Raw genomic sequence first — 16,124 nt, 5'->3', positions numbered from 1 at the left:
AGTCCCCAGGACCAGGGTTGAGAACCACTGTTCTTCCATCAGCCAGCCCTTTCATTCATTCATTCATTCATTCATTCATTCATTCATTCAATCATTCATTCAGTCAATCTATCTATGTTTTGTTGCACAGAGTGAGACTAAGATGACAACAGGGGATGTACAGTGCCTATAGTAAGTATTCACTATTCATCGCCCTTGGACATTTAAATGGGATTTACACAACCTACTCAACACTTTCAATGTGGGAAAAATAAAAACCTGAGAAGTCTTCATTAGATAAGTACTCACCCCCTTTGCTATGACACTCCTAAATAAGCTCTGGTACAACCAATTGCCTTCAGAATTCACACAATAAGTTCAATGGAGTCCATCTGTGTGCAATAAAAATGGTTCACATGATTTTGGATTAAATACACCTGTCCCACAGTTAGATAGTGCATTCAAAGCAAAGATACTACCATGAAGACCAAGACAACTCTGGAATAAAGTTGTGGAAAGGCACAGATCAGGGGAGGGGTATAAAACGATTTCAAAGGCATTGAATATCCCTTGGAGCACTGTCAAGTCTACCATTAAGAAGTGGAAGGTATACGGCACCACCACGAATCTGCTTAGAGCAGGCCGTCCTCCCAAACTGAGCAGCCGGGTAAGAAGGGCATTGGTCAGAGAAGTCATCAAGAGGCCAATGACAACTCTGAAAGACCTACAGCGTTCCATGGCTGAGACGAAAGAAACTGTCCATGTGTCAACAATAGCTCAGGTACTCCACAAATCTGGCCTGTATGGAAAAGTGGCAAGAAGGAAGCCATTTCTGAAAAAGGCCCATGTAAAATCCCGCTTGGAATTTGCAAAAAAGGATCATGCTATGGGGATGCTTTTCATCGGCAGGGACTGGGAAGCTTGTCAGTGTAGAGGGCAAAATCAATGGACAATGACCCCAAGCACACAGCCAAAGCGACACTGGAGTGGCTTAAAAACAAGAAAGCGAACATCCTAGAGTGGCCCAGTCAAAGCCCGGACTTGAATCAGATTGAGAATCAGTGGCAAGACTTGAAGATTGCTGTCCACCAACGATCCCCATCCAACTTGACAGAGCTTGAATAATTTTGCCAAGAAGAATGGGTGAATATTGCACGATCCAGATGTGCAAACCTGGTAGAAACTTACCCCAAAAGACTTACAGGTTCCAAAGGTGGTTCTACCAAGTATTGACTCAGGGGTGAATACTTATCTAACCAAGACATTTCAGTTTTTTATTTTTCATTAACTGTTGTTTCACAATAAAAATTCTCTTGCCTCTTCAAAGTGTTGAGTAGGTTGTGTAAATCAAAGGAAAAAATCCCATTTAAATACATCAAGATTTCAGGTTGTAAACTTCCAAGGGTGGTGAATACTTTCTATAGGCACTGTAGCTCAGTGGTTGAGTGCATGCTTCACATGTATGATGCCCTGGGTTCACTCTCCAGGTGGAATTTCTTTACTTTATATTACAATGAAATCACACTTTGTTGTTTATTAAAACACTCTTAACCCTAACCCACCATCTGGTCCTTTCTGGTTTCATTCATTCAATCTAACTATCTATCTACTGTATTGGTAAATAAGTGGAAATCTCCCAGTCTTTGTCCCTGTTACTTTTTGTCAGTTATTTAGAGATGCCTGTCAATTTTATAAGCGAGGATCCATCCGAGGAATTGTAATCCCAGGGAGCAAGGGTACACAGGTGAAATGCTCCTTATATGTGGATGACGTGTCTTGTTTCTGCAGTGACCAACTGTCTGTACAGTGATTGGTTTGGACAAGCTTGGGGGGGTCATCAGTTAATATAGGGCTGGGTGAAAGCTGAAATGTGTGGTTTTTTTATGTGATTGCTGCGTGGAGGACGAGGTGACCGAGCGGTAAAGGCGATGTATTGCACTGTACTCTGCACGCGCAGGTTTGAATCCCATCCCCGTCGTTTTCTGGCCTTGGTTCCGTCTACCTCAACTTTGCCGAGGATTGTGGTTGAGGAGTGACTTATTATTTACTTTTTGAGACTGAACCTGTTTCTGTTTTTACCCCGATATCATTGTTGATAGCGGGGTGGATTATTGTTTTTCATTTGGATTATTTGGGGTATTTTTGTTTGTAAAAATAAAAGAGTATTTCTTTGGGAGAAACAGTTTGGACATTATGTATCTGCTGTCCTGTCACACTTTAGCAGTCCATTTATTCAGCACGTCTCAGGTGCGTCAGGTCCAATTTATTTTCACACACGCTGTTTAAAAGTATTTTTTTCACAGTAAAACAGGTTTAAAAGGCACTGCATATCAACAGGACACTCAATACTGCACCTCCAGCCCCGCCCCACCCCTTGTTTGCTGTATTTTTCACATACCTCTTCATAGTCGTGCATACCGATAAATCCTCTCCTGATCACTCGTTTTATCACCAAATTCTTCAATAATGCGATCCAAGTCATTATTTTATTACTATAAAATCACAAAAAGCTCTGCAAATAATGTCTGTGATATTCTTTGAGTGCTGGATGCAGAAGCAGCTGTCTTGTTTGTTTATGTCCGTGTTATCTCTGTGGTGCCGGAGCTTTGTGTATTGCTCAGATACACCACTTTTTTTCGGCTTCTCTTAGCTCCTATCAGTCTCACTATGCCATTGAAAGGTTTTCTCTGCTTTTTCTGCTTCATGTGCTTCATGTCTTTCTGATGAGGTGGGACAGGGTCCGACATAGGACCGCAAAGGGGTGACTAGAGAGTTCCATGGAGAGGAGCATTTACAAGTTCATTCCAATTTTTGGATGGCCTTTCCCCTCGGTGTAGGGCTTAACACGAGGTTAAAAGCAGAATGAGCACAATGTAAGAACAAAACAAAGTTTGCAAATGAGAGGAGGCCATTCGGCCCATCTTGCTCGTTTGGCTGTTAGTAGCTTATTGATCCTAGAACCTCATCAAGCAGCTTCTTGAAGGATCCCAGGGTGTCAGCTTCAACAACATTACTGGGGAATTGGTTCTAGAATCCTCTGTGTAAAAAAAGTGCCTCCTATTTTCTGTTCTGAATGCCCCTTTATCTAATCTCCATTTGTGACCTCTGATCCTTGTTTCTTTTTTCAGGTCTAAAAAGTCCCCTGGGTCGACATTGTCAATACCTTTTAGGATTTTGAATGTTTGAATCAGATCGCCGCGTAGTCTTCTTTGTTCAAGACTGAACAGATTCAATTCTTTTAGCCTGTCTGCATACGACATGCCTTTTAAACCTGGGATAATTCTGGTTGCTCTTCTTTGCACTCTTTCTAGAGCAGCAATATCCTTTTTGTAACGAGGAGACCAGAACTGAACACAATATTCTAGTTGAGGTCTTACTAATGCATTCTTAAGTTTTAACATTACTTCCCTTGATTTAAAATCAACATTTTTCATAATATATCCGAGCATCTTGTTGGCTTCCCCACATTGTCTAGATGAAGACATTTCTTAGTCAACATAAACTCCTAGATCTTTTTCATAGATTCCTTCTTCAATTTCAGTATCTTCTACATGATATTTATAATGCACATTTTTATTGCCTGCATGCAGTACTTTACACTTTTCTCTATTAAATGTCATTTGCCATGTGTCTGAATGCTGTCTAGATCATTTTGAATGAACTTTGCTCCTGCAGCAGTGTTTGCTACTCCTATTTTTGTATCGTCTGCAAATTTAACAAGTTTGCTTACTATACCAGAATCTAAATCATGAATGTAGATTACAAATAGCAGAGGACCTAATACTGATCCCTGTGGTACACCACTGGTTACCTCGCTCCATTTTGAGGTTTCTCGTCTAATTAATACTTTCTGTTTTCTACATGTTAAAAGCTCCCTAATCCATGTGCATGTATTTCTGTGAATCCCTACTACGTTAATTTTAGGAATTAATCTTTTTAGAAGAAGGTATGCATTTAACTTTGGGAGAAGAAGTAAAAGAGGCACTGCTGGGATTCAAACCAAGGATTTCCTGTTTACAAGGCAGGTGCTTTAACCAACTAAGCCACAATGCCTCACACTTGCCAGCTGCTCGGTGTGCTAAACTGAAGGGCTACAAAACTGTCCCAGGACTTGGTGGCCAGCAAGATTATTTTGTTTTGACAGCTTTCCTCAATTTTTCTGACATCGTCTCCCAGTGCTCCAAGTGGTGCACTTGTCTTTTGTGTGGTACTTGTACGGCAGGACACTGCGGTTGTGATTTGGAGGCTCACCAGGAGCTGCTTTTTCAAAACTTGTAATCTGGATACAAATTATCTGGATTTGTAATCCTATATTTTGTGACCGAGATTACTTTTTAAAATGCTGGACATTTTAATCGCAATTCGTAATATGGATAATTCAGCAGTGACATTTTCTGAACAAACGGATCAAAACGATCCAGATTACAAGTTTTAAAAAACCGGCTCCTGGAGCATATCTCTTTTGCGTCTCCCTCTTGTCCTGTTATTCTGATTGATTTAGCTTCAATGACAACATTAATCGTGTGAAATGTTGAAGATAAGAAGACTTTTTTTGTAATAGTATGCCTAATAGTTAGATGGATAGAGAGAAGGAGAGAGTAAAAAAAAATTATATTTATTTTTTGAAATCAAAATATAGATAGAGAAAACATATATAAATATATTTAAAATTCTGAATCAAAAGTTAGATAGAGATTAATAAAATAAATAATTACATTTATAAATCAAAAGATAGATAGATTGATTGAATGAATGAAACCAGAAAGGGCTGGGTTTTGGAAGAGTGTTTTTAATAAACAACAAAGTGTGATTTCATGGAAGGGCGGGGTAAAGAAATACCACCTGGAGATGCCGGGGATTGAACCCGGGGCCTCATACATGCGAAGCATGCGCTCTACCACTGAGCTACATCCCCTGTTGCCGTTGAGCACTTGAACTCTTTAAGTCTTGAACTGGATGCGAGCAGCGATCGGGAGCCAGTGGAGTGAGCGGTAGTCTAGACGGGAGAGTACCAGGGCCTGGACCAGGAGCTGGGTGGTGTAGTTGGTGAGGAAGGTGTCAGATTCTTCGTATGTTGCTCAGGAAGAATCGGCAAGTGCGTGCCAGAGTGGAGATGTGCTGGGAATTAGAGAGGAGGGGGCCAAGGGATCGGGTGTAGAGAGAGAACAGAAGAGGACCGAAGACTGACCCTTGGGGGACTCCTGTTGAGAGAAGGCGAGGTGAGGAGGTTACTCCACGCCAGGTTATCTGGTAAGTGCGGTTGGAGAGGTAGGAGGAGAACCAGGCCAGAGCAGTGCCAGAGATTCCCAGGTCAGCGAGAGAGGATAGTAGAATAGAATGATCGACAGAATCAAAGGCAGCAGAGAGGTCGAGGAGAATTAGGACAGAGGAGATAGAGGCAGCTCGGGCAGTTTAGTGAGTTAGTGACAGACAGAAGGGCGGTTTCAGTGGAGTCAGCAGAGCAGAAGCCAGATTGTTGAGAGTGGTTGGACAGGAAAGCAGAGAGCTGGCGGTGTACAGCCCACTCGAGGATTTTGGAGAGGAAGGGTAGGAGGGAGACTCTGGAGGGAGGATGGTAGCTCTGGAGGGAGGTGGGGTTGAGGGTAGGTTTTTTGAGAAGGGGAGTGATAGAGGCCTGTTTGAAGGCAGAGGGAAAGAGTCCAGAAAGGAGAGAGGTGTTGAGAAGGGAGGAGATGAAGGGAAGTAGAGCAGGAGCAGCAGCTTGAAAGAGGTGAGTCGGGAGGAGGTCCAGGGCACGTGTGGTGGGTTTGTGACCCTGGAGCAGGGAGGAGAGGTCAGTCTGAGAGGGGAGAGAAGGTGGAGAAGGAGGGTGAGTTAGTAGGGGATGCAGTGGATGTAGGGGTTGGAGCGGGAGGGGGTGCGGGGGAGGGAGATGTGTTAAAGAGTTTGTGGGTATCTGAGATTTTAAAAGAGAAGAAAGAGGCAAAGTCATCAGAGGTGATAGAGGAGGGAGGAGGAGGGGGGAGGGTTTAGGAGGGAGGAGAAGGTAGAGAATAGTTTACATGGGTTGTTAGTGGAGGCTTGGATTATAGATTGGAAATAAGAACATTTAGCAGAGGAAAGAGTAAAGGAGAAGGAGGAGAGGAGGAGAGAGCGGTAGAGGTCTAGGGCAGCAGGGAGTTTGGTTCTGCGCTGTACCCTGCTTTCCTGTGCTGTACCCTGCTCCCCTGTGTTGTATCCTGGTCCCCTGTGCTGTACCCTGTGCTGTACCCTGCTCTCCTGTGCAGCACTCTGCTCCCCTGTGCGGTACCCTGCTCCCCTGTGCTGTACTCAGCGCTGTACCCTGCTCTCCTCTGCTGCACTCTGCTCTCCTGTGCTGTACCCTGCTCCCCTGTGCTGTACCCAGCTCCCCTGTGCTGTACCCTGCTCCCCTGTGCTGTACCCAGCTCCCCTGTGCTGTACCCTGCTCCCCTGTGCTGTACCCAGCTCCCCTGTGCTGCACTCTGCTCCCCTGTGCGGCAAGCAGGGCCTTTACTTCATACCTGCAAAAACTTCAATCTTGTTAGCTGGGAAAATCACAAATTAATTAAACTGTTTCTGTCAAAGAGCCAGACATCTCTGCCGCATACCCCTTTCACTCAAAAAAGGTGCTCACACCTCGTACAAGGGAAGATGGTTTTCAGGGTCACTCTGTGACACTGGGTTCGAATCCCCGCAGTGCCTCTTTAATTTCTTCTTCCAAAGGTAAATGCATACCTTCGTCTAAAAAAAACACAACTAAGTAATAAAAAATCATGTATAAGCATTCATGACTCAAAACTATACCCTTTGAATCATACTACACAGATGGACTAGAAGTCCATTGCGCCACAGAGCCCTGCACTGTTTTAAGCTACACGGCAAAAGTGAGATAGATGGAGCCAAGGCCACGGAGGAAAATGTGCCAAAAAACGACGGGGATGGGATTCAAACCTGCGCGTGCAGAGTACAGTGCAATACATCGCCTTTACAGCTCGGTCACCTCGTCCTCCATGCAGCAATCACACATAAAAAAAACACACATTTCAGTTTTGGTTTTTGTTCCAACTGAACTCTCAATTACTTAATTGAACTAAGAATTTGCTTAAATTGACTTTTTAAATTGATTAGGGTTCAATTAAGTAATTGAGAGCTCAGCTGGAACAAAAACCAGCAGGACACTGAGTCCCCAGGACCAGGGTTGAGAACCACTGTTCTTCCATCAGCCAGCCCTTTCATTCATTCATTCATTCATTCATTCAATCATTCATTCATTCGTTCATTCAATCTATCTATGTTTTGTTGCACAGAGTGAGACTAAGATTACAACAGGGGATGTACAGTGCCTATAGTAAGTATTCACTATTCATCCCCCTTGGACGTTTTCACAGTTTGTTGTGTTACAACCTGAAATCTTGATGCATTTAAATGGGATTTACACAACCTACTCAACACTTTCAATGTGGGAAAAATAAAAACCTGAGAAGTCTTAATTAGATAAGTACTCACCCCCTTTGCTATGACACTCCTAAATAAGCCCTGGTGCAACCAATTGCCTTCAGAATTCACACAATAAGTTCAATGGAGTCCATCTGTGTGCAATAGAAAAGGTTCACATGATTTTGGATTAAATACACCTGTCCCACAGTTAGATAGTGCATTCACAGCAAAGGTACTACCATGAAGACCAAGACAACTCTGGAATAAAGTTGTGGAAAGGCACAGATCAGGGGAGGGGTATAAAACGATTTCAAAGGCATTGAATATCCCTTGGAGCACTGTCAAGTCTACCATTAAGAAGTGGAAGGTATACGGCACCACCCCGAATCTGCTTAGAGCAGGCCGTCCTCCCAAACTGAGCAGCCGGGTAAGAAGGGCATTGGTCAGAGAAGTCACCAAGAGGCCAATGACAACTCTGAAAGACCTACAGCGTTCCATGGCTGAGACGAAAGAAACTGTCCATGTGTCAACAATAGCTCAGGTACTCCACAAATCTGGCCTGTATGGAAAAGTGGCAAGAAGGAAGCCATTTCTGAAAAAGGCCCATGTAAAATCCTGCTTGGAATTTGCAAAAAAGGATCATGCTATGGGGATGCTTTTCATCGGCAGGGACTGGGAAGCTTGTCAGGGTAGAGGGCAAAATGAATGGACAATGACCCCAAGCACACAGCCAAAGAGACACTAGAGTGGCTTAAAAACAAGAAAGCGAACATCCTAGAGTGGCCCAGTCAAAGCCCGGACTTGAATCAGATTGAGAATCAGTGGCAAGACTTGAAGATTGCTGTCCACCAATGATCCCCATCCATCTTGACAGAGCTTGAATAATTTTGCCAAGAAGAATGGGTGAATATTGCACGATCCAGATGTGCAAACCTGGTAGAAACTTACCCCAAAAGACTTACAGGTGCCAAAGTTGTTTCTACCAAGTATTGACTCAGGGGTGAATACTTATCTAACCAAGACATTTCAGTTTTTTTATTTTTCATTAACTGTTGTTTCACAATAAAAATTCTCTTGCCTCTTCAAAGTGTTGAGTAGGTTGTGTAAATCAAAGGAAAAAATCCCATTTAAATACATCAAGATGTCAGGTTGTAAACTTCCAAGGGGGGTGAATACTTTCTATAGGCACTGTAGCTCAGTGGTAGAGTGCATGCATCACATGTATGAGGCCCTGGGTTCACTCTCCAGGTGGAATTCCTTTACTTAATATTACAATGAAATCACACTTTGTTGTTTATTAAAACACTCCTAACCCTAACCCACCACCTGGCCCTTTCTGGTTTCATTCATTCAATCTATCTATCTATCTACTGTATTGGTAAATAAGTGGAAATCTCCCAGTCTTTCAGTCAAGTCTGGTGCCCGACAGGGATTGGTTTGGACAAGCTTGGGGGGGTCATCAGTTAATATAGGGCTGGGTGAAAGCTGAAATGTGTTTTTTTTATGTGATTGCTGCATGGAGGACGAGGTGACCGAGCGGTAAAGGCGATGTATTGCACTGTACTCTGCACGCGCAGGTTTGAATCCCATCCCCGTCGTTTTCTGGCCTTGGTTCCATCTACCTCAACTTTGCCGAGGATTGTGGTTGAGGAGTGACTTATTATTTACTTTTTGAGACTGAACCTGTTTCTGTTTTTACCCCGATATCATTGTTGATAGCGGGGTGGATTATTGTTTTTCATTTGGATTATTTTGGGTATTTTTGTTTGTAAAAATAAAAGAGTATTTCTTTGGGAGAAACAGTTTGGACATTATGTATCTGCTGTCCTGTCACACCTTAGCAGTCCATTTATTCAGCACGTCTCAGGTGCGTCAGGTCCAATTTATTTTCACACACGCTGTTTAAAAGTATTTTTTTCACAGTAAAACAGGTTTAAAAGGCACTGCATATCAAAAGGACACTCAATACTGCACCTCCTGGCCCCGCTCCAACCCTTGTTTGCTGTATTTTTCACATACCTCTTCATAGTCGTGCATACCGATAAATCCTCTCCTGATCACTCGTTTTATCACCAAATTCTTCAATATTTCATATATAATGTCCAAACTGTTTCTCCCAAAGAAATACTCTTTTATAATGCGATCCAAGTCATTATTTTATTACTATAACATCACAAAAAGCTCTGCAAATAATGTCTGTGATATTCTTTGAGTGCTGGATGCAGAAGCAGCTGTCTTGTTTGTTTATGTCCGTGTTATCTCTGTGGTGCCGGAGCTTTGTGTATTGCTCAGATACACCCCTTTTTTTCGGCTTCTCTTAGCTCCTATCAGTCTCACTATTCCATTGAAAGGTTTTCTCTGCTTTTTCTGCTTCATGTGCTTCATGTCTTTCTGATGAGGTGGGACAGGGTCCGACATAGGACCGCAAAGGGGTGACTAGAGAGTTCCATGGAGAGGAGCATTTACAAGTTCATTCCAATTTTTGGATGGCCTTTCCCCTCGGTGTAGGGCTTAACACGAGGTTAAAAGCAGAATGAGCACAATGTAAGAACAAAACAAAGTTTGCAAATGAGAGGAGGCCATTCGGCCCATCTTGCTCGTTTGGCTGTTAGTAGCTTATTGATCCCAGAACCTCATCAAGCAGCTTCTTGAAGGATCCCAGGGTGTCAGCTTCAACAACATTACTGGAGAATTGGTTCTAGAATCCTCTGTGTAAAAAAAGTGCCTCCTATTTTCTGTTCTGAATGCCCCTTTATCTAATCTCCATTTGTGACCTCTGATCCTTGTTTCTTTTTTCAGGTCTAAAAAGTCCCTTGGGTCGACATTGTCTATACCTTTTAGAATTCTGAATGCTTGAATCAGATCACCGCGTAGTCTAATTGAATAGACTAAATAGATTCAATTCTTTGAGCCTGTCTGCATACGACATGCCTTTTAAACCCGGGATAATTCTGGTTGCTCTTCTTTGCACTCTTTCTAGAGAAGCAATATCCTATTTGTAACGAGGAGACCAGAACTGAACACAATATTCTAGATGAGGTCTTACTAATGCATTGTAAAGTTTTAACATTACTTCCCTTGATTTAAATTCAACATTTTTCATAATATATCCGAGCATCTTGTTGGATTCCCCACATTGTCTAGATGAAGACATTTCTTAGTCAAAATAACCTCCTAGATCTTTTTCATAGATTCCTTCTTCAATTTCAGTATCTTCTATATGATATTTATAATGCACATTTTTATTGCCTGCATGCAGTACTTTACACTTTTCTCTATTAAATGTCATTTGCCATGTGTCTGAATGCTGTCTAGATCATTTTGAATGAACTTTGCTGCTGCAGCAGTGTTTGCTACTCCTATTTTTGTATCGTCTGCAAATTTAACAAGTTTGCTTACTATACCAGAATCTAAATCATTAATGTAGATTACGAATAGCAGAGGACCTAATACTGATCCCTGTGGTACACCACTGGTTGCCTCGCTCCATTTTGAGGTTTCTCATCTAATTTATACTTTCTGTTTTCTACATGTTAACCACTCCCTAATCCATGTGCATGTATTTCGGTGAATCCCTACTACGTTAATTTTAGGAATTAATCTTTTTAGAAGGTGGTATGCATTTAACTTTGGGAGAAGAAGTAAAAGAGGCACTGCTGGGATTCGAACCAAGGATTTCCTGTTTACAAGGCAGGTGTTTTAACCAACTAAGCCACAATGCCTCACGCTTGTCAGCTGCTCGGTGTGCTAAACTGAAGGGCTACAAAACTGTCCCAGGACACGGTGGCCAGCAAGATTATTTTGTTTTGACAGCTTTCCTCAATTTTTCTGACATCGTCTCCCAGTGCTCCCAGTGCTCCAAGTGGTGCACTTGTCTTTTGTGTGGTACTTGTAGGCAGGACACTGTGGTTGTGATTTGGAGGCTCACCAGGAGCTGCTTTTTCAAAACTTGTAATCTGGATACAAATTATCTGGATTTGTAATCCTATATTTTGTGACCGAGATTACTTTTTAAAATGCTGGACATTTTAATCGCAATTCGTAATATGGATAATTCAGCAGTGACATTTTCTGAACAAACGGATCAAAACGATCCAGATTACAAGTTTTAAAAAACGGCTCCTGGAGCATATCTCTTTTGCGTCTCCCTCTTGTCCTGTTATTCTGATTGATTTAGCTTCAATGACAACATTAATCGTGTGAAATGTTGAAGATAAGAAGACTTTTTTTGTAATGGTGTGCCTAATAGTTAGATGGATAGAGAGAAGGAGAGAGTTAAAAAAAATTATATTTATTTTTTGAAATCAAAATATAGATAGAGAGAGAAAACATATATAAATATATTTATAATTCTGAATCAAAAGTTAGATAGAGATTAATAAAATAAATAATTACATTTATAAATCAAAAGATAGATAGATTGATTGAATGAATGAAACCAGAAAGGGCTGGGTTTTGGAAGAGTGTTTTTAATAAACAACAAAGTGTGATTTCATGGAAGGGCGGGGTAAAGAAATACCACCTGGAGATGCCGGGGATTGAACCCGGGGCCTCAAACATGCGAAGCATGCGCTCTACCACTGAGCTACATCCCCTGTTGTCATTGAGCACATGAACTCTTGAAGTCTTGAACTGGATGCGAGCAGCGATCGGGAGCCGGTGGAGTGAGCGGTAGTCTAGACGGGAGAGTACCAGGGTCTGGACCAGGAGCTGGGTGGTGTAGTTGGTGAGGAAGGGTCAGATTCTTCGTATGTTGCTCAGGAAGAATCGGCAAGTGCGTGCCAGAGTGGAGATGTGCTGGGAATTAGAGAGGAGGGGGCCAAGGGATCGGGTGTAGAGAGAGAACAGAAGAGGACCGAAGACTGACCCTTGTGGGACTCCTGTTGAGAGAGGGCGAGGTGAGGAGGTTACTCCACGCCAGGTTACCTGGTAAGTGCGGTTGGAGAGGTAGGCGGAGAACCAGGCCAGAGCAGTGCCAGAGATTCCCAGGTCAGCGAGAGACGATAGTAGAATAGAGTGATCGACAGAATGAAAGGCAGCAGAGAGGTCGAGGAGAATTAGGACAGAGGAGATAGAGGCAGCTCGGGCAGTTTAGTGAGTTAGTGACAGACAGAAGGGCGGTTTCAGTGGAGTCAGCAGAGCAGAAGCCAGATTGTTGAGAGTGGTTGGACAGCAGAGAGCTGGCGGTGTACAGCCCACTCGAGGATTTTGGAGAGGAAGGGTAGGAGGGAGACAGGATGGTAGCTCTGGAGGGAGGTGGGGTTGAGGGTAGGTTTTTTGAGAAGGAGAGTGATAGAGACCTGTTTGAAGGCAGAGGGAAAGAGTCCAGAAAGGAGAGAGGTGTTGAGAAGGGAAGAGATGAAGGGAAGTAGAGCAGGAGCAGCAGCTTGAAAGAGGTGAGTGGGGAGGAGGTCCAGGGCACGTGTGGTGGGTTTGTGACCCTGGAGCAGGGAGGAGAGGTCAGTCTGAGAGGGGAGAGAAGGTGGAGAAGGAGGGTGAGTTAGTAGGGGATGCAGTGGATGTAGGGGTTGGAGCGGGAGGGGGTGCGGGGGAGGGAGATGTGTTAAAGAGTTTGCGGATATCTGAGATTTTAATAGAGAAGAAGGAGGCAAAGTCACCAGAAGAGATAGAGGAGTGAGGAGGAGGGGGGAGGGTTTAGGAGGGATGAGAAGGTAGAGAATAGTTTACATGGGTTGTTAGTGGAGGCTTGGATTATAGATTGGAAATAAGAACATTTAGCAGAGGAAAGAGTAGAGGAGAAGGAGGAGAGGAGAGTGCGGTAAAGGTCTAGGGCAGCAGGGAGTTTGGTTCTCTTCCATTTCTTTTCAGCAGATCACAGTGTGGTTCTTGCTGAGTGGAGCGCAGAGGAGAGCCAGGGTTGGGGAGGGGAGGGACAAGCAGGTCGGGAGGTGAGGGAGCAGAGGGAGTCGAGGGAGGAGGTGAGAGAGGAGAAGAGGGTGGAGGTAGCAGAGTCTACAGAGAGTTGGGAGAAGGAGTCGATAGGAGGGAGGTGAGAGAGAGTGGTGGAGGCAAGGACAGAGGGGGAGAGAGAGTGGAGGTTACAGCGAGAGGCGACAGTGGGGGTAGGAGGAGCAGCGAGAGAGGGGAGAGACAGAGAAAAAGAGATGAAATAGTGATCAGAGAGGTCCAGGGGGGTGACAGAGAGGGTGGAGGGGAAGCAGGCCCTGGAGAAGGTGAAGTCCAGTTGACGGCCAGTTTTGTGGGTAGGGGGGGATGGAGAGAGACAGAAGTCGAAGGCAGGAGAGGGAGGAATCCAGCAGTGGCTGGGGTTGGAGAGATGGATATTGAAGTCACCTAACAGGACAGTTGGGGTGGACAGAGAGAGGAGAGAGGAGAGTAGTGGTTAGGGCTCTGGATTCCTGACCAGAGGATTGTGGGTTCAATCCCACGTGGGTGACACTGCTACTGTACCCTTGAGCAAGGTACTTTACCTAGATTACTCCAGTAATATATATATATATATATATATACATACATGTGTTAAGGCTGCAATCCAGTGCTCTGATGAATCTAGACTCACCCAGGCCAATCTAGTCTCAGCAAGGGGGCAAATCCCAAACACACAATGTTTTGTTGGCATTTGCCCACATCCATCAGGTAAAACTGAATTGGCGCAGAAGTTTAAAAAGTCCATTGGGAAAACCCTTTTTTTGCCCGGGCAAATCTAGTCTCACTCAACCCCTCGAAATCGATATTGGGCGAATCTGTTATACTATGGTTTTGTATTTTGTACCTTAATCTGGGTGTTTTATCGATCTTAACTACACAAGTATTTAAATCGTGTGTGGATCTGTAAGGGACAGACACACTCACTCTAACCTTTGGTGTGGGTTTATTTCTGTGTGTTGGAGTTTGCTGTGATGTATTGATATTGTGGATCTTGTTTGCTATTAGCAGTTAGTTGATTTGACTACTTGTGGTTTATTGAGCCACTTTCTTGTGGTTTGTGTATTGTTTCTTATTATGATTTATGATTGCACTGAGATTTAAGTTTATTAATGATTTATTGTGTATTGAGTTATTTTCTAACCCTGCAAAGAGAATTATTATTGTAACTTAATTAGTCTATTCTATTGGTATGGTTCTAAGATCGCTAACTGCCCTCCTGGTGTCTTTGTGATGGGACTTCACACACTCTCCTCCTTTAAACTAAAAAGATCTCAAAAACTACCGCCCCCCCCCGCCCCCCCCGCCCCCCCCCGGTTAAACACAGGTGGTGTCGGCAGTGGTACGCTGTCATAGAATTAATCCATGCCATGAACAAGAAGGGTCATTACACTGGTGCCCTGTCACAGGCACTCTGTCATAGAATTAATCCATGCGGTGAACAAGAAGGGTCATTACACTGGTGCCCTGTCACAGGCACGCTGTCATAGAATTAATCCATGCCATGAACAAGAAGGGTCATTACACTGGTGCCCTGTCACAGGCACACTGTCATAGAATTAATCCATGTCGTAAACAAGAAGGGTCATTACACTGGTGCCCTGTCACAGGCACGCTGTCATAGAATTAATCCATGCCATGAACAAGAAGGGTCATTACACTGGTGCCCTGTCACAGGCACACTGTCATAGAATTAATCCATGTCGTAAACAAGAAGGGTCATTACACTGGTGCCCTGTCACAGGCACGCTGTCATAGAATTAATCCATGCCATGAACAAGAAGGGTCATTACACTGGTGCCCTGTCACAGGCACTCTGTCATAGAATTAATCCATGCGGTGAACAAGAAAGGTCATTACACTGGTGCCCTGTCACAGGCACGCTGTCATAGAATTAATCCATGTCGTGAACAAGAAGGGTCATTACACTGGTGCCCTGTCACAGGCACGCTGTCATAGAATTAATCCATGCCGTGAACAAGAAAGGTCATTACACTGGTGCCCTGTCACAGGCACACTGTCATAGAATTAATCCATGTCTTAAACAAGAAGGGTCATTACACTGGTGCCCTGTCACAGGCACGCTGTCATAGAATTAATCCATGCCGTGAACAAGAAGGGTCATTACACTGGTGCCCTGTCACAGGCACACTGTCATAGAATTAATCCATGTCTTAAACAAGAAGGGTCATTACACTGGTGCCCTGTCACAGGCACGCTGTCATAGAATTAATCCATGCCGTGAACAAGAAGGGTCATTACACTGGTGCCCTGTCACAGGCACGCTGTCATAGAATTAATCCATGCCATGAACAAGAAAGGTCATTACACTGGTGCCCTGTCACAGGCACACTGTCATAGAATTAATCCATGCCATGAACAACAAGGGTCATTACACTGGTGCCCTGTCACAGGCACGCTGTCATAGAATTAATCCATGCCGTGAACAAGAAGGGTCATTACACTGGTGCCCTGTCACAGGCACGCTGTCATAGAATTAATCCATGCCATGAACAAGAAAGGTCATTACACTGGTGCCCTGTCACAGGCACACTGTCATAGAATTAATCCATGCCGTGAACAAGAAGCGTCATTACACTGGTGCCCTGTCACAGGCATGCTGTCATAGAATTAATCCATGCCATGAACAAGAAAGGTCATTACACTGGTGCCCTGTCACAGGCACACTGTCATAGAATTAATCCATGCCATGAACAAGAAGCGTCATTACACTGGTGCCCTGTCACAGGCATGCTGTCATAGAATTAATCCATGCCGTGAACAAGAAAGGTCATTACACTGGTGCCCTGTCACAGGCA

At 43.8% G+C, this 16,124-nt stretch overlaps 2 non-coding genes across 2 annotated transcripts; both read right to left on the bottom strand.

Moving 5' to 3' along the window:
- Positions 1-4,822: 4,822 nt before the first annotated feature.
- On the bottom strand, positions 4,823-4,894 carry trnaa-cgc (transfer RNA alanine (anticodon CGC)). The gene has a single exon. It is a non-coding gene; the product is annotated as a tRNA-Ala (tRNA).
- A 7,027-nt stretch (positions 4,895-11,921) lies between these two features.
- Positions 11,922-11,993, bottom strand: trnaa-cgc (transfer RNA alanine (anticodon CGC)). Its single transcript has one exon. It is a non-coding gene; the product is annotated as a tRNA-Ala (tRNA).
- Between the last annotated feature and the right edge of the window lie 4,131 nt (positions 11,994-16,124).

Source organism: Acipenser ruthenus, chromosome 48 (genome assembly GCF_902713425.1).
Source record: "Acipenser ruthenus chromosome 48, fAciRut3.2 maternal haplotype, whole genome shotgun sequence".
NCBI classification, from domain to species: Eukaryota; Metazoa; Chordata; class Actinopteri; order Acipenseriformes; family Acipenseridae; genus Acipenser; species Acipenser ruthenus.
This window is presented reverse-complemented; position numbering and strand designations above follow the sequence as displayed.